This window comes from Triticum aestivum, chromosome 5B, assembly GCF_018294505.1.
Source record: "Triticum aestivum cultivar Chinese Spring chromosome 5B, IWGSC CS RefSeq v2.1, whole genome shotgun sequence".
Taxonomy (NCBI): Eukaryota; Viridiplantae; Streptophyta; class Magnoliopsida; order Poales; family Poaceae; genus Triticum; species Triticum aestivum.
In genome coordinates this window covers 241,912,940-241,939,990 of record NC_057807.1, presented here as the reverse complement: position 1 = coordinate 241,939,990, position 27,051 = coordinate 241,912,940, and positions in this window count along the sequence as shown.

Here is a 27,051-nt window from a genome sequence, read left to right as displayed (position 1 = left end):
AGTTGATTTTACATTGTGAATATTGCTACTTTTCCTACAAGATTGTTCAAAGTAGAGATACTTTCACTTTAGACAAAACTTATATGCAGACTACGACTATGGCCGGCAAAGCAATTTATATAGCAATGGTGGGCGGCATTGGGATGGACGGGTGGCACCAGAGTAGCCACCTCGGCAACCGCGTATCATTAATGTGGCGGAAGACGGCCGGACGGACGACACTTGTGTCATTTGAATGCGGAGCAACCGGCTGCACCGAGAAGCGGCGCTGGCGGCGCTTACCATTTCGGGAGGAAAGTGCGCATGGAGGCGGTCTGGGTGGGTTGATACGTCTCCAAAGTATCTATAATTTTTTATTGTTCCATGTTGTTATATTATCATTCTTGGATGTTTTACAATCATTTAATCATTTTATATCATTTTTGGTACTAACCTATTGAGATAGTGCCCAGTGCCAGTTGTTATTTTCTCCTTGTTCTTTACATCGCAGCAAATCAATACCAAACAGAGTCCAAACGCAGCGAAACTTTTTATGGATTTTTTCTAGACCAGAAGACACAAGTTGAGCTGAAGAAGTACCAGAGGGGTGCCCCGAGGGGGGCACAACCCACCAGGGCATGCCTGGGAGCCCATGCGCGCCCAGGTGGGTTATGCCGACCTCGGTGGCCTCTCGCACTGCCTCTTTGCTCTATAAATAACCCAATATTCTAGAAACCCTAGGGGAGTCAACGAAAATCAATTCCAGCCGCCGCAAGTTCCAGAAACACCAGATCCAATCTAGACACCATCACGGAGGGGTTCATCATGTCCATTGGTGCCTCTCCGATGATGCGTGAGTGGTTCTTTGTAGACCTACGTGTAAGTAGTTAGTACCTAGACGGCTTCCTATCTCTCTCTTGATTCTCAATACAATGGTCTCTTGGAGATCCATATGATGTAAGTCTTTTTGCGGTGTGTTTCTTGGGATCTGATGAACTTCGAGTTTATGATTAGATCTATGTTTTTATCCATGAAAGTTATTTGAGTCTTCTTTGATCTCTTATATGCATGACTGATTATAGCCTCGTATTTCTTCTTCGATATTTAGATTTTGTTTGGCCAGCTTGATCTATTTATCTTGCAATGGGAAGAGGTGCTTTGTGATGGGTTCGATCTTGTGGTACTTGATCCCAGTGACAGAAGGGGAAACAACATATATGTATCGTTGCTATTAAGGATAACAAGATGGGGTCTATTTCTACATAAATAGATCCTGTCTACATCATGTCATCATTCTTATTGCATTACTCCGTTTTTCCATGAACTTAATACACTAGATGCATGTTGGATAGTGGTCGATGTGTGGAGTAATAATAGTAGATGCAGGAAGGAGTCGGTCTACTAATCTTGGACATGATGCCTATATAATGATCATTGCCTGGATATCGTAATGATTATTTTAAGTTCTATCAATTGCCCTACAGTAATTGTTTTCCCACCATTTGCTATTTTTCTCGAGAGAAGCCACTAGTGAAACCTACGACCCCCGAGTCTCTTCTTTAATATATTTGCCTTTGCGATCTATTTTTATTTGCTTTTATTTTCAGATCTATTAAACAAAAAATACAAAAATAATTAGCTGCACTTTATTTCATTTGCGATCTATTTATCCAATCTATTACAACTTCCTCCCATCACTCGCCAATTTCTGGCGCCATTACTCGAAAGGGACTGACGGCTCCTTTAACATGTCGGGTTGCAAGTATTTGTTACTTGTGTGCAGGAGCTATTTACATTGTGTTGTGTGGTTCTCCTACTGGTTCGATAACCTTGGTCTCATCACTGAGGGAAATACCTATCATCGTTGTACTGCATCATCCCTTCCTCTTTGGGGAAATACCGACGTAGTTCTAGCAAACATCAAAAGGAATGTGTGGCGCCGTTGCCGGGGAGACATCATCAACATCAACCAGGTTCCTAATCACAAATCTCATCTCCTTGCAATTTACATTATTTTTCATTTGCCTCTCGATTCTCCTCTCCCCCACTTCACAAAAAATTGCCGTTTTTTCACCCTCTTTTTTGTTCGCCGCTTTCTCGTCAGATGTGTTTTTGAGTGCAATCTTGTTGTGTAGTCACCATGACTCAAGAGAACACTAAGTTGTGTGATTTCTCAAATATCAGCAACAATGATTTTATTAGCACTCCGATTGCTCCTCCCGCCACTAGTGCAGAGTCTTGTGATATTAATACTGCTTTGCCGAATCTTGTTATGAAAGATCAATTTTCTGGTAATCCTAATGAGGATGCTGCATCCCATCTTAACACATTCGTGGAATTATGTGATATGCAGAAGAAAAATAATGTCGACAATGATGTTGTGAAGTTGAAATTATTTCCGTTTTCTTTGTGAGATCGTGCAAAATTTTGGTTTTCTTCTTTGCCTCACAATAGTATCGATTCTTGGAATGAGTGCAAGGATGCTTTTATTACTAAGTATTTTCCGCCCGAAAAAATCATTTCCCTTAGAACCCAGATCATGAATTTCAAGCAACTTGGACATGAGCATGTTGCATAATCTTGGGAAAGGATGAAATTGATTATAAGGAATTTCCCAACTCACGGGTTAAATCTTTGGATGACCATACAATTTTTTTATGCGGGATTGAATTTTGTTTCTCATAATCTTTTAGATTCTGCCACGGGGCGTACTTTTATGGAAATTACTTTGGGTGAAGCTACTAAATTGCTAGACATCGTGGCAAATTACTCACAATGGCGTACCGAAAGAGCACCTACTAGTAAAAAAACTCAATTCGATAGCAGAAATAAATTATTTGAGTGAAAAAGTTGATGCTCTTATGAAGTTGGTTGTTAATAAAAAGTGCTCCTATTGATTTTAATGATGTGTCTTTGTCTACTTTGATTAAGCAAAATAGTGATGCCATAGATGTGAATTTTATCTCGTGAAACAATTTCAATAACAATGCTTATAGAGGTAATTTTAATCCTAGGCCTTTTCCTAGTAATTCCTCTAATAATTATGGTATTTCCTATGGTAATCATTCTTATAATAATAATAATAGAAACACCTCTGATCTTGATAATAATATTAAATAATTTATCAATACTCAAAAAGTTTTCAGTGCTACGATAGAAGAAAAGCTGAATAAAGTTGATGATATGTCTAGAAGTATTGATAGAATTTCTCATGATGTAGAAACTCTGAAGATGAAAATTTGTGTGCCTAAAGTTGAAGAATAAATTAAAGCTCTTTATGTTTCTATGGATGTAAGTAGGAAAAGAACCGCTATGCTTATATCTAAAAGAGAATTTTTTAGAAAAAGCGTTTTCTAGAGATTGCTTCCATAAAAGTGATGAAGATCTTAAAATGATTGGTGTTTCTTCTATTGATTCTTTGTTTTGTAAAATTAAGATTGATGAAAAAGGGACTGGAGACGATTCAACTTTGCTAGAAGGCGTCCCTATAATTCGGAGGGTGAAAATCTTGTTGAGAAAATCGATAAAAGTGGGTTTGAAGAGGTCAAAACTTTAACTAGTGATGTGCCCACTATTTTGGATTACAAAGACTTTACTTATGTTAGTTGCTCTCTGGTTGATTGTATTTCTCTATTGCAATCCATGATAAATTCGCCCCATGCTTATGAACAAAATAAAGCTTTTACAAAATATATTGTTGATGCTATGATGAAAGCTTTTGAAGAAAAGTTGGAATTAGACGTTTCAATTCCTACATGATGAGTAGGAACCTACCATCAAAGTCAAGATTAAAAAATTATTAGTGTTTTGCTTTATGTAACTTGGGTGCTAGTGTTTCTACAATTCCAAAATCTTTATGTGATGTGCTTGGTCTTACCGATATTGAAGATTGCTCTTTAAATTTGCACTTGGTGGATTCTACTATTAAAAAGCCTATGGGAAGAATTAATGATGTTCATATTCTTGTAAATAGGAATTATGTGCCCATAGATTTTATTGTTATTGATATTGATTGCAATCCATCTTGTCCAATTATACTTGGTAGACCATTTTTACGTACTATTATTGCCGTGATTGATATGAAAGAATGAGTACTAAATTCCAATTTACACTAAGGAAGGGTATGGAACAGTTCCCTAGAACAAGAATTAGGCCACCATACAAATCAATCATGAGGGCATCGTATGGATCTAGAACTAAAGATGACAACACTTAGATCCTACGCGTTATGCCTAGTTAGGGGCGTAAAACGATATCGCTCGCCGGGAGGCAACCCAACTTGTATCTTTTTGCCTTTTGGTTTTCTTGCGGTTTTCAACAAAATAAACAATAATGCCTCTGATTAGATGTGTTTTTGTGGTTTAAATTAGTGTTTGTGCCAAGCAAGGCCTTTATGATGATTTGGGTGAGAGTTGATTTGATCTTGCTGAAAAACAGAAACTTTTACGCTCACAAAAATATTTCCCATTTTTAACAGAGGAGTTCTTTTGAGTTAATTCTTTTATCGGAAGATTAATAAACAAATTCTCACGTTGTCCAAATTTTTCAGAATTTTTGGAGTTACAGAAGTATTCGAAGTAGTCAGATTGCTACAGATTGTTCTGTTTTTGACAGATTCTGTTTTCTTTTCGTTGTGTGCTTGTTTTGATGATTCTATGGTTTTCTTTGAAGAGTTTTTGCCATAGAAAAGTTGGAATACAGTAGATATAATGCAAAAATAAAATATGAATGGGTTTTCAATAGTACTTATATTAGTGGTTAGCTTTCTTATACTAACGGATCTCATAATGGTTTTGTTGAGTTTTGTGTGATTGAATTTTTCAAGTTTTGGGTGATATTATGATGGATGAAGGAATAAGGATTAGCAAAAGGCTAAGCTTGGGGATGCCCGAGGCACCCCACCATAATATTCAAGAAGTAGCAAGCAACTAAGCTTGGGGATGCCCCTGAGTGGCATCCCCTCTTTCTTCTAACAACCATCGGTATTTTACTTGGAGCTACTCGTCACATATTATGAGTTTTGCTTGGAGTGTCTTGTATGATATGAGTCTCTACTTGTTTTGCTTTGTGTTTTAAGTCGTGAATCCTTGTTGGACACGACTTTTTGAGAGAGCCAAAAATTATGCTATGCTTGCTCCTATGCTTCACTTAATTTTTTGGAGTCGTGGAATTTCTCTAGTGCTTCACTTATATATCTTTTAGCACGGTGTGCTTTGTTATTTTTGAAGAAATGCCCTCATTCTTCAATTAGATTTATTTGGTAGTTAGTAATTTTTTTAAGAAATTCTCTCTTGCTTCACATAGATTATTTTGAGATAAAGAAATATTATGCTCATGTTCTTCACTTAAATTTGTTTGAGCTTATTAAAAGCAACATATGAAACAAGTTCCAAAGTGATAGATATCCAAGGAGGATATAATAAAAACTTTCATGAAGATCATTGGACAAAATAAACTTGGTTCTTAGTAATGGTTTTGAGATATGACGATATGATATGTGAGTCGGGTTGATGAGTAATTATGCTTTAGTAAGAATATTGGTGTTAAGGTTTGTGATTCCCTATGCAAGCATGAAAGTTGATAGTTATGCAATGAAATTACATCCTACTTGTGGCGCATTATTCGGTGTTAATTATGCTTAATGCTCACTTACGAGATTTTTTGTTTCTTGGTTGGACGCTTCTCAATCTTTTTGCTAGCCTTCATTTGCACTAAGATGATCACTACTTGTGCATCCAAAACCGTTTAAACCAGTTTTGCCATATGAGTCCACTATATACACCTATATGCGGTATTTCCGGGATGTTCTAAGCAAATTTGCATGTGCCATCTCTAATTTTCAAAATAAATTTCTCTTTTGTGTGCTCGTACCGCTCGCGAGGCGGTGAGGGGTGGCCGATGTTTTCCATGCTAGATGTGTTATTCTCACGATGAGTGTTTATTCACTTGTCATTGCACGAGAGTAAGGCAAAGGTATTAGGGATGTCCAGTCCTGAAATGAAAAAATGAATTTACTTCATGTTGTCAAATAATAAATTCCTTGGAAAGTGTTGGTATGGAGGGCACCCGTGGATACAGTTAGCCATGGAAAGTGAAAGTATGGTGGGAAAAGGAAAAACATTATTTTCTATTTGGGAACCGCCTATGATATATCTAGCATGGAAAGTGTTGGGAACTCTAAGTCGTTTTTGTTGGTGGGCAAGCCTCCCAAAATGTTTTTATCTCTCAATTTTCGCTTTGAGCTCGAGCACCTCTACAAATCCTTACTTCCCTCTGTGAAGGGCCTTTCTTTTACTTTATGCAATTTCTATATTTTATCTTGAGTCTCCATCTTCTCTTATAAAGCACCAACTAAGGGGCACTATGATCATACTTGAGCATTGGGTATAGCTAGTATTTGAGTGTGTTTCATGAATGGATCAATGATTGAGCATAATGGGCTAGGGATAACTTGCTTTAGCGTTGATATTTTCAAAGACATTGTTGCTTGTCGATATGCTTGAGTATTAAAGTCTTCATGTCAAAACTAGACTATTGCTTTGAACCATATAACAGTCCATATGTCCATGCTATAAAGAAAATAATATGTGATGAACATGTTAGGCAGCATTCCACATCAAAAATTCTGTTTTTATCATTTACCTACTCGTGGACAAGCAGCAAATAAGCTTGGGGATGCTGATACGTGTCCAACGTATCTATAGTTTTTGATTGTTCCATGCTGGTATATTACCATTCTTGGATGTTTTAAAATCATTTTGTAATCATTTTATATCATTTTTTGGTACTAACCTATTGACATAGTGCCCAGTGCCAGTTGCTATTTTCTGCTTGTTTTTTACATTGCAGGAAATCAATACCAAACGGAGTCCAAACGTAGCGAAACTTTTTGTGGATTTTTCTGGACTAGAAGACACAAGTGGGCCGATGAAGTACCAGAGGGGTGCCCCGAGGGTGCCACAACCTACCAGGGCGCGCCTGGGGGCCCAGACGCGCCCAGGTGGGTTATGCCCACCTCAGTGGTCTCCCGCACCGCCTCTTTGCTGTATAAATACTCCAATATTCCAGAAACCCTAGGGGAGTCGACGAAAATTAATTCCAGTCGCCGCAAGTTCTAGAAACACCAGATCAAATCTAGACAACATCACGGAGGGGTTCATCATGTCCCTTGGTGCCTCTCTGATGATGCGTGAGTAGTTCTTTGTAGACCTATAGGTCCATAGTTAGTAGCTAGATGGTTCCCTCTCTCTCTTTCTCTCTCTCTCTCTCTCTCTCTCTCTCTCTCTCTCTTGATTCTCAATACAATGGTCTCTTGGAGATCCATATGATGCAAGTCTTTTTGCGGTGTCTTTGTTGGGATCCGATGAACTTTGAGTTTATGATCAGATCTATGTTTTTATCCATGAAAGTTATTTGAGTCTTATTTGATCTCTTATATGCATGATTTATTATAGCCTCGAATTTCTTCTCCGATATTTGGGTTTTGTTTGGCCAACTTGATCTATTTATCTTGCAATGGGAAGAGGTGCTTTGTGGTGGGTTCGATGTTACGGTGCTTGATCCCAGTGACGGAAAGGGAAACAACACGTATGTATCGTTGCTATTAAGGACAACAAGATGGGGTGTATTTCTACATAAATAGATCGTGTCTACATCATGTCATCGTTCTTATTGCATTACTCCATTTTTCCATGAACTTAATACACTAGATGCATGCTGGATAGCGGTCAATGTGTGGAGTAATAATAGTAGATGCAGGCAGGAGTCGGTCTACTATTCTTGGACGTGATGCCTATATAATGATCATTGCCTGGATATCGTCATGATTATTTGAAGTTCTATCAATTGCCTAACAATAATTGTATTCCCACCATTTGTTATTTTTCTCGAGAGAAGCCACTAGTAAAACCTACGGCCCCCGAGTCTCTTCTTTAATACATTGCGATCTATTTTTATTTTCTTTTATTTTCAGATCCATTAACCCAAAAATACAAAAATACTTTGTTGCACTTTATTTCATTTGTGATCTATTTATCCAATCTACTACAACTTTCTCCCGTCACTCGCCAATTTCTGGCGCCGTTACCCGAAAGGGATTGACAAACCCTTTAACACGTCGAGTTGCGAGTATTTGTTATTTGTGTGCAGGAGCTATTTACGTTGTGTTGCATGGTTCTCCTACTAGTTCGATAACCTTGGTCTCATCACTGAGGGAAATACCTACCATTGATGTAGTGCATCATCCCTTCCTCTTTGGGGAAATACCAACGTAGTTCTAGCAGACATCAGGCCAGGGCGGTCAGACTCATGCTTGGCAGCGGTCCGGTCCAGCAGCCGGACAGGCTGGCTCGCGAGCGATCTCACCGAGCTGAGAGACAACAATCTGACGATGGACATGGCTTTCGACCAGGAGCCGGCGCCATTGCCAAAGCCAGTTCATGTCGTGTTCACCATAGAGCAGGTGTGACCACACTTCTACGCCCTAATGGCCTAAGAACTACCAGCGCAGGAGGACCTGTGCTGCAACCTTCGTCTCCTCAACGAGCACCAGCTTGTGGAAGGATGAATCGTCGGTGAACAAGCGAACGACAATGTCGTCGTGGACATGTGGCCCTATGATCCTGGATTCCTGAATGAGTAGCGGGTGATGTATCAGACCATCCGTAGGGCCCGCGAGGCCCTCTCCGTCCTCCTTCGAGTTGTTGCTCTCGCCATGGCGCTGTCGTCTCGCGTTGTCAACATGGTCAACGGACATGAGGAATCAGGAGATGACTTTAATTGGAGAGGATGACAGTGGATCCTGCCAGAGCCATAGCCGCACTGACGCGAGTGCCTCCTTATTAGTATATACAACTATAATATATTTTTGCTTCTTCCTGGTTTACTGACATCATGGCCCCACACCGTTGTCAACCTATAAAGTCAATAAATAAGAGAATTGCACAAGGAGCGGCTGGCAGCTGGGACCCAGCAGCTCGAGCAGTATTTGTGTTTTTTAGGTGTGAGCAGAGTTTTTCTTGAGTGATGTTTTTGTTGTTGTTCAGAGGAGCAGGGTATCAACTGGGCGGGCTGTGACTGTGACTCCCGGATAACTAAGCTATAGTGATCCCCCGCTAATGATGCCACGTCACCTCGGTTACTATTGATAAACTCTAGATAATTCAAAACCGAAACAAATTCAAAATTTAATTAAAGGAAAACAATAAAAGTTTTCAAACATTAAAATAAAAATGTTCGATTTGTGTGAAATATTGCATAGGTAATTATGGTGAAGTAAACACATTTTTAGAAAATGCCTAAATACTTTAAAATGAAATAAAACAGAAAATAAAATAAATAAAAAGAAAAAAATGAAAATAAAACAAAAGGAAACAAACCCCCCCTCTCTTGGACCAGACGGCCCAGCTAACCCAGCCGACCGGCCCAGCCGGCCCGGCCCGCCTCCCCTGCCGCCTCCCTTCCCTGTTCCCCCGACCCGGGTCGGAACAGGGGCGCGTCCCCGTCGCACCCTCTCGTCGGCGATGAGGCGAGGATAAGGCCGCCCCGCCCCGCCTCCTCGACCCCGCCTCCCACTCGCCCCCACTCTCGCCTCGGTTCCTGCGCCTCTCCCACTCCCCTCCAGATCCACCTCGCCCTCTCCTTCCCCTCCGCATCCGAGCGCCACCGCCGCCATGGCTCCGGCCTAGCCACGGCCAGCGTGCCCACCTCGCCGCCCCACGGTGTCTCCAAGGGTCGTCGTCATCCGCTGCTTCGACTGGTGCAACCCGTTGGATACCGGAGCCACCGCAACGCCCCTAACGCCGCCGTCTTCCTCCTCTGCTCCAACAAGCTCCGCCGCCGTTCTTCACCGACTCCGGCCGCGCCCCTGCAGCTACTAAACCCCCAAGGGCCACCGCGTGCGCCGCTCGGTGAGCCCATGCTCTCTCCTCTCTCTCTCTCTCTCTCTCATGCGCCCTAGATAGTTGCTGCCGTAGCGCCCGAACGGGATGCCGCCTGCGCTTGTTGCTGGCGTGCCTCCGGTGACCTTTTGGTCACGGGCTCAACCCCGTTGCACTCCCCACGCTGCGTAGGCCTCGCCCCGCTCTTTGGTTTGCCCGAAAGTGCCCCATATCATCGTTGTTGTCGCTTGCCCGGAGCACTTCGCCGCCGGCGAGCTCGAAGCACTCGCCTCCGTCCGTTCCAGCCCCTCTGGCCACCAACGCTCGACGCGTGACGCCGAACCGCGTCGAACGCGCCCGGCCACTGCCCCGCAGACCCCTTGTGCGTGAAACCCACGTCTCTCCCAAGCCGCGCCGCCGCGTTTCGCTCGCCGGAGTCAGCTCCGGCGCGTCTCCGGCCGGTGTCCGACGTGGTATCCACGTGGCACCGCCTGGGCCACTGACTGGTGGGCCTAGAGCCCCCTTTGACCTGTTGACCGTGGTCAACTTGCTGACTGGGCTGATCCCAGCAGCTGACCAGTGGCCCGCACCCTATAACCTAATTATATTAGTTAAGTTAATTAATCTAGGCTAATTAGTCACTAACTAATGGGGCCCACACTTAGTTAATTCTAATTAATCTAAAACAAATCTTGTTTCACCTGTGTCTCAATGACATGTGGGTCCCACGGGACCCACCTGTCTGGTTTGACTGGTTGACCGACCAGTTGACCTGCTGACATCATTGTGATGTCATGCCTGCGTCATCATGCACTGTTCTGGATAATGTTGGATTTAAATAAATAATTAAAATCAGAAAATGATTAAAACTTTAGAAAATCATATAAAATAATCCGTAACCCGGATGAAAATACTTTCTACATGAAAGTTGCTCAGAACGACGAGACGAATCTGGATATGCAGCCCATTCGCCCGCCACACCTCCCTAGCATAGCAAACACACGACTTTCCCCCTCTGGTTCGCCTGTCCGAAAACGCGAAACACCGGGGATACTTTCCCGGATGTTTTCCCCCTTCATCAGTATCACGTACTACCGCGATTGGGCACACCTAGCATTGTTACTTGTCATGTCATGCATCGATATGCATCTGGTTGCATGATATTAATTGTTTCTTCCCCCTCTTCTCTCCGGTAGACTGCGAGACCGAAGCTGCTGCTGCCCAGTTCGACTATGGAGTTAACGACCCCTCCTTCTTGCCAGAGCAACCAGGCAAGCCCCCCTTGATCACCAGATATCACCTATTCTCCTCTATATTGCTTGCATTAGAGTAGTGTAGCATGTTACTCCTTTCCGTAAATCCTATTCTAATGCATGGCCCGACATTGTTGCTACATCTGTTGATACCTTACCTGCAATCCTAAATACTTAGTATAGGATGCTAGTTTATCACCTGTGGCCCTACATTCTTGTCGGTCTGCCTTGCTATAATATCAGGCCATGATCACTTGGGAGGTGATCACGGGTATATACTATACATATATACAAACTACAGATGGTGACTAAAGTCGGGTCGGCTCGAAGAGTACCCGCGAGTGATTCACGGATTGGGGGCCGAAAGGACCTTTGTCCCGACGGCCCTCTATGTTGATCTTTGTGGCAGAGCGACAGGGTAGGTTGAGACCACCTAGGCGAGAGGTGGGCCTGGCCCTGGTCGGTGTTCGCGGTTGCTTCATAATAACACGCTTAACGAGATCTTGGTATTTGATCCGAGTCTGGCCACTGTCCTATACGCACTAACCAACCACGCGGGAAAGATATGGGCACTCAACATTGTTGTATCAGCCGAAGCATTCTAGACGTCAGCGACAGAGTGGCGCGTGCTGTATTGGAACGTAAGCATGCTCTTTTATTAAGGGGCCTAGTTCTGCTTTTGGCCGCCCACACAACGTGCATGTGTGCAATGGGCGATGGGCCCAGACCCCTGCGCCATAGGAGTTAGACCGGCGTGCTGACCTCTTTGTTAGGCATAGGTGGTGCTGCGACGTGTTGATCTTCCGAGGCCGGGCATGACCCAGGAAAGTGTGTCCGGCCAAACGGGATCGTGCGTGTTGGGTTATGTGGTGCACCCCTGCAGGGAAGTTTATCTACTCGAATAGTCGTGTCCCTCGGTAAAAGGATGACCTGGAGTTGTACCTTGACCTTATGACAACTAGAACCGGATACTTAATAAAACACACCCAGACAAGTTCCACAGACAACCCGGTGATCGCTTTTCCATAGGGCTACGAGGGGAGGATCGCCGGGTAGGATTATGCTATGCGTTGCTACAAGGAGGACTTCAATCTACTCTCTTCTACATGCTGCAAGACGGAGGCTGCCAGAAGTGTAGTCTTCGATAGGACTAGCTATCCCCCTCTTATTCTGGCATTCTGCAGTTCAGTCCACTGATATGGCCTCCTTACACATATACCCATGCATATGTAGTGTAGCTTCTTGCTTGCGAGTACTTTGGATGAGTACTCACGGTTGCTTTGCTCCCTCTTTTCCCCCGTTTTCCTCTTCTTCCCGGATGCCGCAACCAAACTTTGGAGCCCATGAGCTAGACGCCACCGTCGACGACGACTACTACACTGGAGGTGCCTACTACTACGTGCAGGCTGCTGACGACGACTAGGAGTAGTTAGGAGGATCCTAGGCAGGAGGTCTGCGCCTCTTTCGATCTGTATCCCAGTTTGTGCTAGCCTTCTTAAGGCAAACTTGTTTACTTATGTCTGTACTCAGATATTGTTGCTTCCGCTGACTCGTCTATGATTGAGCACTTGTATTCGAGCCCTCGAGGCCCCTGGCTTGTACTATGATGCTTGTATGACTTATTTATGTTTTTAGAGTTGTGTTGTGATATCTTCCCGTAAGTCCCTGATCTTGATCGTACACGTTTGCGTGCATGATTAGTGTACGATTGAATCAAGGGCGTCACAAGTTGGTATCAGAGCCGATTGCCTATAGGAATCTCCCTTTCCAACTCCTTGGCCAAAGTTGAGTATAGTCATTGCAAAACTTTTACTAACATGGTTGTGTGGCTTACGGGCCCATGTCGCCATTTAGGTTTTAGTAGGATCTTTTACTTCTCGACCTTTACTCGGAGACTCTGATCTCTCTTCTATTCGGGTTAAATGGTTTTGCTAACTCTAACTCTAGGTTCTCGTAAATACTTTCTCCCGGAGAGCCCCTTCATTCCAGATGATGGCCTGCTTCACCAAAAGGTTCCGAAGATACTCTTCGATATTCTCTCGAGACTTTGTGCCCACCACTTTTGCTATTCCCGACCACCGATAAATCCTGATGGATAAGTACTTACACTTGCCATTCATACGATCATCCCTCGTTGATCTTGTTATTACAAGATACCCCGAAGTTTTCTCCATTGTTCCGAGAATACTTTGTGCCTACTGCCTTGTAGTTCCTTGTTGCCTGAATACACCTACAAAATAATCCTCACACTTACCGAGGATTTGTTTCTCCCTAGTTATTCAGGTGTTTCACAAAATTCTTCGAAATATTATCCTATTTTTTGAGAATCCTCTGTAGCCTATGGCTCTAGAAATTCTTGTCTGCCTGCATTATGGATAAATCCAAATGCCTAGCATTATTCATTGACATCCTTTGCACTATCATTTTGAGACTGTTGATTCATTATGATGCGGATGTTCGCAATCGTCAGTCGCAATTAAGATTCATCCTTCCAGCTCAGACGTCATTTCTGAACATGAGCTGGTTCTCGACCAATCAATTGCCGTCGGTTGTACCCCTAAGTCTATTCAGCTTATCCATCCTTAATCAGAGCGTTTGCTTCTGATCCTTCGATTTGGAATCATAATTCCTTTGCATTTGAGCTTCGAATTACTCATATGATTCCATAACCATTGCATTTGCATTCTTTCCTCTTCTGGTTCAGTACCGATACTCACATCAGATCCTTTGTGGACCATCAAGTCCTTTGTTGGATTGTTATCCGACAGTATCCTTCATATTTAATCACCTTGTGAGTTATTTCCCTAATACATAATGCCTTTGGTAAATTGTATCCTCTGCTTGGCCAATCATCCTCTGCTTTCGAGCTTGTGTATTTACTTTTGAAACTTGTGGTATATGTTACTAAGATGACCGATGGGTTGAACCTATGCCTTCCCCTAATCCGTGAGAACCCAAAAGTTTTCACAATTCATACTCTTTCGGTGTTCTACCAAATAAAATTCCAACACTACAGTTTTATCAAAGCGAGAGGTGAATGAAATGTTATACATTAAAGAAGTGGGAGTCGACCTTGAACTTTGTGTTCATGCCCATGAAAATGATGTAGACCGTCTCGGAAGCTTCTTGCAAAATGATTATCCAGTTGTATGATTCTTTCAATATTCTGGAATTTATTCCTTACAGTTATGGTTCCGACCATGCTGTCCTGATCTGACATATCTGATGGGAATTCATTCCAGTGCCTCGTCTATTTTTGCCAAGGTTGAAGTATCTACTGTCACAGGTCAATGACCCGGTTCTACTTCTATCATGTTCTACCTTCGAGTATTACCCCTGATATCTCGGAGATGTCTTGTAGATGCAACACATCTTACTAACTTTGTTGAAATAATGCATTTCCTTGTTGTAATCACTCTACGGGTTCTGGGTTGTTGTCAACCGAGGACCCCAACTAGTGAAATTATTCCGCACTACAAATCAAATACCCTAGTATTTTTCCTAGGAAATTCTGAACTCAATCTGGTCATTCCTAGACTATCGGCTGCATCCTGGTCTTGCTATCTTTGACTGTGCTACCTCATCCTTCTCTGGTGCACGTATTCTTCAATGTGTGAGCATGACTTACGTTGAGCTTTCAACATCATGTTGCTTGTCTTGAAAGGCAACTTTGGTTCCGAGCTTGCATCTTATATATTGATCCTATAACTTGCCACTTCATCATTCCCTTGCTTGTTGCCGTTGTTGTTTGATTGCATCCTCTCGAAACCTCCCAGCAAATGTGTCGGATCACCTTCAACACTTTGACTTCTTCCGAGATGTTAATTGTGTTCTTGATGAGCAATACCCTCCTTGCCCTTGATGATTTTTATTATCATCGACAACACCCTTGACTTCCTTTCATCGCGAACTTGTCCACATTATGAATACAACTTGCTCTCCAGCTAGTGTTGTGTTCTGCCTTGAAGTATTACTGTCTTTTCTGTCAAGAATGTTGTGGGGATTGCTCCACCTCTTAGAAATTCTCGATATGATGATACTTCTCACCATCACCATTCTTCCTTGGTCCCTGTGTTGTTTTTAACCAGGATACCAATATGCTAAAGATGTTGCTTGAGTTCTGGACTTCTAGCAACCCTATGGCTTTGAAGTTAACGATCGACAGTTCATTCTTAGACTATTGGTTATCGAATCTTCACTCTAACATTGATCTTGCTGCCTAAGGTCATATTTTGGGCACACCTTTCAACTAATGATTGATGGTGTATGTTTTTCCTCGAGCTGACAACATTATATCATTTGAATTGACAAGTTTCATCTTCTTGTTCACATTATTGTGGAAATCCATCCGTTTGGAAATCTCGGGGAATTGTCGCTGAGTCTATCATCCACCCCCTCATCCTCTCCTTGGTTTATTGATGAACTCTTGTTTCAGAACTCACTTCCATAGTTCATTTCCCGAGAATCTTATGAAGACTTCTCGTCAATTCGTGTCGCACCTTTTTATCTAAGGATCCTGAGTCTGAGGTACCCTGACACCAACCAGATCTGAATCTCAGTCAGATATGATGGTTGGAACAAATTCCAAGAGTTATAACATTGGTCCTTATATGACCCGGTAAGGTGATGTCAAGCCTAGCACACCTGGCCGGAGGACCTATTGTTATAGTTACCTTTTTGGCAAGGTTAGTCATTCTTCCATGAGGAAATTGTAAGACTTATTCTATAAGTTGTTCCTGATGGATCCGTTGTGTTTCCAAAGTCTGATCTTCACCTGATGACCATGTCAATGCTATCTCGAAGCATGTCTATGGTACTCCAATTTTCAACAAGAACACTTATCCCAATGCTAATTGTTTCTTGCTCAATTATCCAAATACCGTTGTATGGGTAATGTCATGAAAATTTCTCTCCCCTACGTAAAGAGTTTTCTACATTATATCCTGACATGGATATCATGCTCTGTTTGTCCTTGGGAAGGATATACCGTTGAAATATGTGTTTAAACACATTTTCCTTTCCATTGTTCTGTTTAATCTGATAATCATATTGTCCTTTCCATTGGTTGGTTTAACGTTTCTTGTGATCTATATAATCTAAGCAGTAATATTCTCCTGCTTATGTAAACACCTCGGTGTACAATTCTGTCAGCAAGACCCTATTACTATTATTGATGACATTCTGGTAGCCACCGATGGACGAGAACTTTGCCTAATGGTCCGCCTCGTTCAACGAGCAGGAAAATGGTTCTCTTCGTCCCTCGCCCTTGGTACCGACATTGTTGCCAACATAACTGATAGCCTACCCTCTGACATGTCTTGCTATCATGACCGTGCAAGATGTCAATGCCCTTCTTACTTTAACCCACATGGTGGGCCCACAACCCACAGTTCCACAGGATCAAAACCTGACTCTCCGGTACACCCCCTCTTGCCAAGGTTGTTCCTCGCGCGTGGCCTCGTAAGTAATTTCTGAGCCACCTTCCGAGAGATCATCAGTTCTACAGTCAGACGCAATACTTATTCCCATTGCTCTGAACCCTTTTAGACTTTGTTTCAGGCAACGAACGATTGCCTGTGTGCTTGAAACTTCTATTTTGCACCTTCTTACTTTGCTCATGATATTTTCTTATGTTTCAATTCGAGAGTTGCTATCCGCCACCCTCCCCGATGTTATCGACCAAATAGTCGACCTTGCAGAGGTCTGTTCTCCCGGAATGCCCACTCTTTATTCTTTCGTAAGTACGATGGAGTTCCTGAAGAAAGGACACCGACTTCATCATGTGACCTAAAGCAGAGAAATGAAGACATTAATATATTGGACCGGCCTCTTCGAGAAGAGCAAGCCAGGATGAGAAGACCCGCTAGATTCGTTACCAAACCTTCCCCCTTTCACTACCTCTTAAATCTAGGGACGAGATTTCTTGTAGTGGAGGAGAATTGTGACGCCCGAATAACTAAGCTACAGTGATCCCCTGCTAATGATGCCACGTCACCTTGGTTACTGTTGATAAACTCTAGATAATTCAAAACCGAAACAAATTCAAAATTTAATTAAAGGAAAACAATAAAAGTTTTCAAACATTAAAATAAAAATGTTCGATTTGTGCCAAATATTGCATAGGTAATTATGGTGAAGTAAACACATTTTTAGAAAATGCCTAAATACTTTAAAATGAAATAAAACAGAAAATAAAATAAATAAAAAGAAAAAAATGAAAATAAAACAAAAGGAAACGAACCCCCCCTCTCTTGGACCAGACGGCCCAGCTAACCCAGCCGACCGGCCCAGCCGGCCCAGCCCGCCTCCCCCTGCCGCCTCCCTTCCCTGTTTCCCCGACCCGGGTCGGAACAGGGGTGCATCCCCGCCGCACCCTCTCGTCGGCGACGAGGCGAGGATAAGGCCGCCCCGCCCCGCCTCCTCGATCCCGCCTCCCACTCGCCCTCACTCTCGCCTCGGTTCCTGCGCCGCTCCCACTCCCCTCTAGATTCACCTTGCCCTCTCCTTACCCTCCGCATCCGAGCGCCACCGCCGCCATGGCTCCGGCCTAGCCACGGCCACCGTGCCCACCTCGCCGCCCCATGGTGTCTTCAAGGGCCGCCGTTGTCCTCTGCTTCGACTGGTGCAACCCGTTGGAGACCGGAGCAACCACAACGCCCCCGACGCCGCCGTCTTCCTCCTCTACTCCGACAAGCTCCGCCGCCGTTCTTCACCGACTCCAGCCGCGCCCCTACAACTACTAAACCCCCAAGGGCCACCGTGTGCGCCGCTCGATGAGCCCCTACTCTCTCTCTCTCTCTCTCTCTCTCTCTCTCTCTCTCTCTCTCTCTCTCTCTCTCTCTCTCTCTCTCTCTCGTGCGCCCTAGATAGTTGTCGCCGTAGCGCCCGAACGCGCTGCCGCCTACGCTCGTCGCCGGCGTGCCTCCGGTGACCTTTTGGTCACGGGCTCAACCCCGTTGCACTCCCCACGCCGTGTAGGCCTTGCCCCACTCTCCGGTTTGCCCAAAACTGCCCTGTATCATCGTTGTTCTCGCTCGCCCGGAGCACTTCGCCGCCGGCGAGCTCGAAGCACTCGCCTCCGTCCGTTCCAGCCCCTCTGGCCACCATCGCTCGACGCGCGACGCCGAGCCGCGTCGAACGCGCCCGGCCACAGCCACACAGACCCCCTGTGCGCGAAACCCGTGTCCCTCCCAAGCCGCACCGCCGCGTTTGGCTCGCCGGAGTCAGCTCCGGCGCGTCTCCGGCCGGTGTCCGACGTGGCGTCCACGTGGCACCGCCTGGGCCACTGACTGGTGGGCCCAATGCCCCCTTTGACCTGTTGACCATGGTCAACTTGCTGGTTGGGCTGGTGCCAGCAGCTGACCAGTGGCCCGCACCCTATAACCTAATTAAATTAGTTAAGTTAATTAATCTAGTCTAATACACACTGACTAATGGGGCCCACACTTAGTTAATTCTAATTAATCTAAAACAAATCCTGTTTCACCTGTGTCTCAATGACATGTGGGTCCCACTGGACCCACCTATCTGGTTTGACTGGTCAACCGACTAGTTGACCTGCTGACATCACTGTGATGTCATGCCTGCATCATCATGCACTGTTCTGGATAATGTTGGATTTAGATAAAAAATTAAAATCAGAAAATGATTAAAACTTTACAAAATCATATAAAATAATCCGTAACTTGGATGAAAATACTTTCTACATGAAAGTTGCTCAGAACGACGAGACGAATCCGGATACGCAGCTCGTTCGTCCGCCATACCTCCCTAGCATAGCAAACACACGACTTTCCCCCTCCGTTTCACCTGTCCGAAAACGTGAAACGCCGGGGATACTTTCCCAGATGTTTTCCCCCTTCGTCGGTATCACCTACTACCGCGATTGGCACACCTAGCATTATTACTTGTCATGTCATGCATCGATATGCATTTGTTTGCGTGATATTCATTGTTTCTTCCCCCTCTTCTCTCCGGTAGACTACGAGACCGACGCTGCTGCTGCCCAGTTCGACTACGGAGTTGACGACCCCTCCTTCTTGCCAGAGCAACCAGGCAAGCCCCCCCCCCCTTGATCACCAGATATCGCCTATTCTCCTCTATACTGCTTGCATTAGAGTAGTGTAGCATGTTACTGCTTTCCGTTAATCCTATTCTGTTGCATAGCCTGACATTGTTGCTACAGTCTGTTGATACCTTACCTGCAATCCTAAATACTTAGTATAGGATGCTAGTTTATCACTATTGGCCCTACATTCTTGTCGGTCTGCCTTGCTATACTATCGGGCCGTGATCACTTGGGAGGTGATCACGGGTATATACTATACATATATACATACTACAGATGGTGACTAAGTCGGGTCGGCTCGAAGTACCGCGAGTGATTCATGGATTGGGGGTTGAAGGACCTTTGTCCCGACGGCCCTCTGTGTGGATCTTTGTGGCGGAGCGACAGGGCAGGTTGAGACCACCTAGGCGAGAGGTGGGCCTGGCCTTGGTCGGCGTTCACGGTTGCTTCATAATAACACGCTTAACGAGATCTTGGTATTTGATCTGAGTCTGGCCACTGGCCTATACGCACTAACCAACTACGCGGGAAAGATATGGGCACTCGACATTGTCGTATCAGCCGAAGCCTTCTAGACATCAACGACTGAGCGGCGCGCGCCGGATTGGAACGTAAGCCTGCTCTTGTATTAAGGGGGCTAGTTCTGCTTTTGGCCGCCCATGCAACGTGCAGGTGTGCAATGGGCGATGGGCCCAGACCCCTGCGCCATAGGAGTTAGATCGGCGTGCTGACCTCTCTGTTAGGCCTAGGTGGGGCTGCGACGTGTTGATCTTCCGAGGCCGGGCATGACCCAGGAAAGTGTGTCCGGCCAAATGGGATCGAGCGTGTTGGGTTATGTGGTGCACTCCTGCAGGGAAGTTTATCTATTCGAATAGCCGTGTCCCTCGGTAAAAGGACGACCCGGAGTTGTACCTTGACCTTATGACAACTAGAACCGGATACTTAATAAAACACACCCAGACAAGTTCCACAGACAACCCGATGATCGCTTTTCCACAGGGCGAAGAGGGGAGGATTATGCTATGCGTTGCTACAAGGAGGACTTCAATCTACTCTCTTCTACATGTTGCAAGACGGAGGCTGCCAGAAGCGTAGTCTTCGATAGGACTAGCTATCCCCCTCTTATTCTGGCATTCTACAGTTCAGTCCACTGATATGGCCTCCTTACACATATACCCATGCATATGTAGTGTAGCTCCTTGCTTGCGAGTACTTTGGATGAGTACTCACAGTTGCTTTGCTCCCTCTTTTCCCCCGTTTTCCTCTTCTTCCTAGATCCCGCAACCAGACTTTGGAGCCCATGAGCTAGACGCCACCGTCGACGACGACTACTACACTGGAGGTGCCTACTACTATGTGCAGGCTGCTGACGACGACCAGGAGTAGTTAGGAGGATCCCAGGCAGGAGGCCTGCGCCTCTTTCGATCTGTATCCCAGTTTGTGCTAGCCTTCTTAAGGCAAACTTGTTTACTTATGTCTGTACTCAGATATTGTTGCTTCCACTGACTCGTCTATGATCGAGCACTTGTATTCGAGCCCTCGAGGCCCCTGGCTTGTATTATGATGCTTGTATGACTTATTTATGTTTTTAGAGTTGTGTTGTGATATCTTCCCGTGAGTCCCTGATCTTGATCATACACGTTTGCGTGCATGATTAGTGTACGATTTAATCAGGGGCGTCATAGTGGCCCGTCTGGCCCAGGCTATTATTTTATGTTGAACAAATATCCAGCTCAGATATTTTTATTTAAATGTGAAAATGGCTAGCTCACCAATTCTTTTTTTGTGGAATACCCAACTCAGGTCAACTTGTTATTCTCCGGGCCGCATTAAACTTGCCAAGAAAATGGGCTTTAAGAAATAATGAATGAGCTGTAATTAAAAAAATTGGCTGTAAATATAAAAAACACACCGAACAGGTACATTTTTATTCTTCTAAAAAAGGTACATTTTTTAATTTCATTACTTGTTTCGCGCGCAAAATTTCATTGGATTTTTACCTAATACAAATTTATTTTGAAATTATATTTAATTTGACTCTAAATTTCGGGTTCAAAAATATTTGGTCCCATCAAAATGTTCGAATTTTTGTTGAATTTCTTTGAGCGGTTGGCTGAAATTATTAACAAAGTTCTGGATAGAAAATCGGCTGTTATTTTAACAAACAACAAATGGGCTGAGTAAATTCCATTAGAATTAAAAAATGGGTTGTACATTATAAGAAATCACAAATGAGATATATGTTCTGTGCCACTGATGTTGGTCACTTGTGGGCCTACTAAGTTGACGCGTACGCAAGGCTTTGTCAACTTATAGTCAACACATGATTCTGTTAGCAGTGGCCGTTGGATGTCCATCTAACGGTTGTGGTGCTTCTTCAATCTCGAATATTCATGCTTCAGCCGCCCAAATCACTGTTGGCGGTATTGCCTGCTACCGCCTCCCGTGGCCGGCTGTGCTGCCGCGCAGGCCTCAGCGGCGCACCCTACTCTCATTGTTGTCCAGGCCATTCCTCTACTCACCAACACCTCCTGTTACTCTCCGGCGATGAAAACCTCACACCGCAGCCGAACCAGTGAACCCTCGTAGTCCCCTCTGCATGGGCATCCACTATTGTGTCATCGCCGGCTCCGGGTCGCTCGCTTCCTAGGCGTTGCCATCATCCACCACGTTGGTTCTCTCGGCGCGGCATGGTCAACTTTGTCAACAAACGACAGCCATCGGAAGCGGCATGAACGTGGAGTGGCTGACAGTAGGGACCCGCCTGGCACATGGCCGCACGCCAGCAAGTCCCTCCTTACTTTGCCAAAACAAATGTTTTCTCCCCCTGACAGGTTTGAGCCACTAGATACATATTCGGACGCAGGAAAGTGTATCCTTTATTACGTGGAAAAAAGTTACCTCTCCCTGACAGTTGGGACCCACCAACTTTATTATGATCCATTTCGCGAAAATATAGATTGTACCAAAGATGCTAAATTGTTTTATTTTTATTCTAATTTGAAAAAGAAGAAATTAAAATACCCAGAAAACATCTTCGCATGCAAGGAAGGGCCACCTTATTATGAGCAAAAAATGATTCCCCCCTGTTAGCTGGGACCCACCAGATTTGGAGGCTGACTTGTGGGCCAACTAAGTTGACGCGTACGGGTTTTGTCAACTTAGTCCAAATTATTCTAGTTGCACCGACCGTTGGATGTTAAATCAATGGCCGTGCTGCGTGTTCAGCCTCTGGTCTTCTTGCTTCAGCCGCCCAAACCAGGCCCGCCATACCGCCTGCTCCAGCCACCCATGGCCGGTTATGCTGCCGCGCATGCCTCACAGACCGACCATACTATGACTGGCCAGACCTTCCCTCTACTCACCCACACCCCCTGTTATTCTCCGGTGATGGAAGACTTACACCGCAGCCGAACCAGTGAACCCTCGTACTCCCCTCTGCGTGGGCATCCACCCGCCTCGTCTTCCCTAGCTCCTCGTTGTTCCCTTCCTAGGCCTCACCGTCATCCACCACCTTGATGCTCGCGGCGCCTCGTGGTCAATGAGATCAATGAACGACAGCCATCGGAAGTGGACTTTAGGCTGTGAGGCTGACAGATGGACCCACCAGCTACATCTTTGAAACCAAGGAACTACCTCCTTATTACTGCAAAATGAAAATAACCCCCCCCCCCTGATAGCCGGGGCCCACCAGCTATATCTTCGCACGCAAGGAAGTGCATCCTTGTCCTCCCTGACAGCTGGGACCCACCCGGTCGAAGCATACGTAGCATTGTCGCAAACGTGTACGTACATACTGGTCGATCGGTCTCTCTGCAACGATAAACCGTGGCCGAGCAATCAACGACACGTGTAGTAGTAGACGACGTCGAGTTGGTGGTGGAGGAAGACTCGGCATGCCCCCGATGTAGCAGTTCAGATAGTCCCTTCTAAACTGTGTATACGTATGTATAGCCAGATGCCAAAAAATACAGCCACGTACGTACATATGGGCGGGGTCTCGAATGCCTACTCGCGCATATGTACGGCCAGGCCTCGTGTACATGGAGAGGCAGGGGACGGCAGCAACAGCGTCGTGTTCATCGGGAGCCAACCGACTTGGACGGAACAGCCAAAACAAGGCCCGGCATACCGCAGAACAGAGGAAACGGGCCTTCTGTTCGACCACGTATGGTCGAAACGGGGTCCTGTTCATATGGAAGGGTCTGGCGTGACACAAAACGGAGGATACAGACTTGTGTTTGACAATGTACGGTCAAAACGGGGTCCTGTTAATCAGGAGGGGTGTGCCATACTGCAAAATTGAGGAAACGGACTTGTGTTGGAGCACCTACGGTCAAAACGGGGCCTGTTAATCCACCATCTACTGCCTAGCTCCAGCCTCCACGGGCTACTATTCATCCACCATCGACCTCCTCCAGCATTCTTGGGCTACTGTTCATCCACGGCTACTGTTCATCCAGCCTTCACCGACTGCTATTCATAGAGCCTCCATGGGGTTCTGTTCATCCACCCCCAACCAGCTGGGGTGCGGCGGCTTCCTCAGGGTCCTGTTCATCCAGCGACAATAGCCTACTACCGCGGGGTCATGTTCACCCAACCCCCACCGGGAACTGTTCAACCACATCCAACCAACCGGCTCGACTCACCACGTCTCGACTTGTTCTACGTACTGCACACACGGTAGCAACGGTCATTGTTTGTTGAGAGGCAACCCAACACCAGTTGGCTACATCTCGCACGGGAGCTTGATCGGCTTCAGTAAGCAGCAGCAGTGATCGATCGCTCTGGTTTAGTTAGGAGCAGCAACGAAGGAATCGCTCAGGTTCAGTCAGCAGCGAATGAATTGGTCGGGTTCAGTTAATACCCAAGGGATCAATCGCTCAGGTTCAGTAACGTGCGATCACTCGGGTAGTTAGCCGATGCCTCGCACATACGCGCGTACATGAGAGAAATGTGGAAACCTCCATGCATCGCTCAACCCCGATCACCCACCATAATCGGGAACTCCCCGATATTTTCCTCACCCTTGCTGCTACCACAATTTTTTCCCGTCATGGACAGCCCAAATAATGTCATGCAGCTGCATCTCCGGCCCGCCCAGGATGAAAAGTCCATTTTCTGTCATGATTTTTTGTCACAGAAGTAGGATCCCACCACATCTACAATGATACCGGGTTTTGTCATAATCATCGTCATAGAAGTGTCATAAGCATGATAGAAAAAAATTAGTTTGGTCCAAAATGTCATGGATGTGTCTTTTTTTCTAGTGTTCGGGGGAAGCATGTCTCTGTTGGAGTGGTGTGGAGGCACAATGCTCCCCAAGAAGCCACTAGGGCCACCGTATTCTCCTCACGCCCTCACACAATGCGAGATGACATGATTCCACTAGTGGTGACCTTGAAGGCGGCAATCGAACATTTACAAACAAGGTTGGGGCAATCTCCACAACTTGATTGGAGGATCCCAATGATACCACAAAGCTTCACCACAATGGAGTGTGGCTCTGAGGTGACCTCAACCATCTAGGGTGCTCAAACATCCAAGAGTAATAAGATTCGCAACGGGTTAGTGGGGGGAGTCGGTGGAAGTGTAGATCCGGGCCTCCTCAACCAATCCCTAGAAAATCAACAAGTTTGATTGGCTAGGGAGAGAGATCGGGCAAAAATGAGCTTTGGAGCAACAATGGAGCTTGGAGGAAAAGAGGTGGGTCTTCTTGGGGAAGAAGACCCCCTTTATAGTGGTGGAAGCAATCCAACCGTTATCCCCTCTTCAGCCCGTAGAGAACGGTACTCCAGCTTTGGGGAGTAGTACTACCGCTGGACGTAGTGGTACTACCACGAGCCCCAGTGCTACTACTGCGGAGACTGTGAGCATGGGCTTCAGAGGGGGAAGGGGTACGAGAGAGAGAGAGAGAGAGAGAGAGAGAGAGAGAGCTCGGGCAGCACTAGCAGTGGTGGTAGGTGCGGTACTACCGCTTGCGAGTGGTACTACTGCTCGTACTACTGCTGAACCGGACACGAGACTCGCCGGTCTTGATTTGAGGAAGCACCGGCGTGAAACTAGAGCCGTACTACCACTGCTGGCCATGAGCAGTACTACCACTATGAAGCAGTGGTGCTACTACTTGAGGCTATTAGCGGTACTGCCGCTCCGGCCCAGTGGTGCTACCGCTCGCTCCTCCCATCTGTCACTTTCGTGATAAAGGTATACTCCAAGGAAGATGAAAGGAGCTCGGGTGCCAAAGCAAAGTGTACGTGTTGATTCCACCCTAGCCTTTCCGATATGGACCCCTTCTTGATAGTACGGTGTCTCCTATGACTGAAGTCCACCAAAACCGAAACGAAAGAGAACTACACTGTCTTCACTTTTGAGCTCCAAAGGGAAAGAATCGTCTCATGCCAATAAATGAATATTTGAAATGCTCAACACACATGATTAGTCCACAAACACATTGTCATCAATCACCAAAACCACTTCGAGAGAGATATGCCCTAACAATTGATATATTGGACGAAGGATATTGGAGTCCGGAATTGTTCCGGGGGTACCGGGTGATGACCAGCATGACTGAAAGGGGTTTCGGGGGCCCCGACAAGTGTTGCGGTCCCTCTTGGGCCAAAGGGGAGGGGGCAAACTATCCCACTAAGGGGATGTGTGCCCCCTCACCTCAACTCACATAACCACGAGGGGTGGAGCGCTCCTCTAGGGTTCCCTCCACCTGGCGTGGGTGGCAAGCCACCCTAGGGTTTCCCTAAGGGGGGCCCCCATCTGCCTTGGCCGCTGCCCCCTAGATGGGATCTAGGGGCACCCCTCCTCCTCCCTTCCCCCTATTTATAGAGAGGTGGAGAGAGGGACGCCGCCCCTGTACAGATCTATTCATGCCATGGCGCTGCCCCTCCTCTCCCTCATAGCCATCTTCTTCTCCGTAGTGCTTAGTGAAGCCCTTTTGAGATTCCACCACCACCGCCACCACCACGCTATCGTGCTACCGGAGAATTCGAGCTACTACTTCATCACCACTCACTGGATCGAAGAGGTGAAGGCTTTATCAAGCCGTATGTGTGTTGAATGCAGAGTTGCCGTCCATTCGGCACTTGGATCGGAGTTCGCGGGATACATCGTGATTGGATCACAGATGTTCGACTACATCAACCGCATTTCTTAACACTTCCGCTTAGCGATCTGCAAGGGTACGTAGATGCAATCTCTCCTCTCGTAGATGGTCATCTCCTAAATTGATCTTGGTGAGCGTAGGAATTTTTTTGTTTCCCATGCAAATTTCCCCAACAGTGGCATCATGATCTAGGTCTATGCATAGATGACATCACGAGTAGAACACCAAGGAGTTTGTGGGCATTGATATTTAGATTGCTTCCTTCCTTGGTCTTTTCTTGATTCAGCGGTATTGTGGGATGAAGCGGCCCAGACCAACCTTACATGTCCACATACATGAGACCGGTTCCATCGACTAACATGCTACTTGTTGCAAAAAGATGGCTAACGGGTGTCTATCTCTCCCACCTTAGTTGAATCGGATTCGAAAAAGGCGGTCCTTGTAGAAGGTTAAATAGTAATTTGCATATCACCATTGTGTCTTTGCGTAGGTAAGAATCGTTCTTGCTAGATAGCCATAGCAGCCATGTAAAACATGCAACAACAACTAGAGGACATCTTACTTGTTTTTGCAGGGCATGTTGTGATATGATATGGACAAAGACATGATGAAATATATTTGATGTATGACATGATAATGTTTGTAATAGTTTATATTGACTTGCATGTCGATGCATATGGCAACCGGCATGAGCCATAGGGTTGTCTTTAATTATTTTATGACCCGCGTGTCAATCATTAAGCGCTATGTAATGCT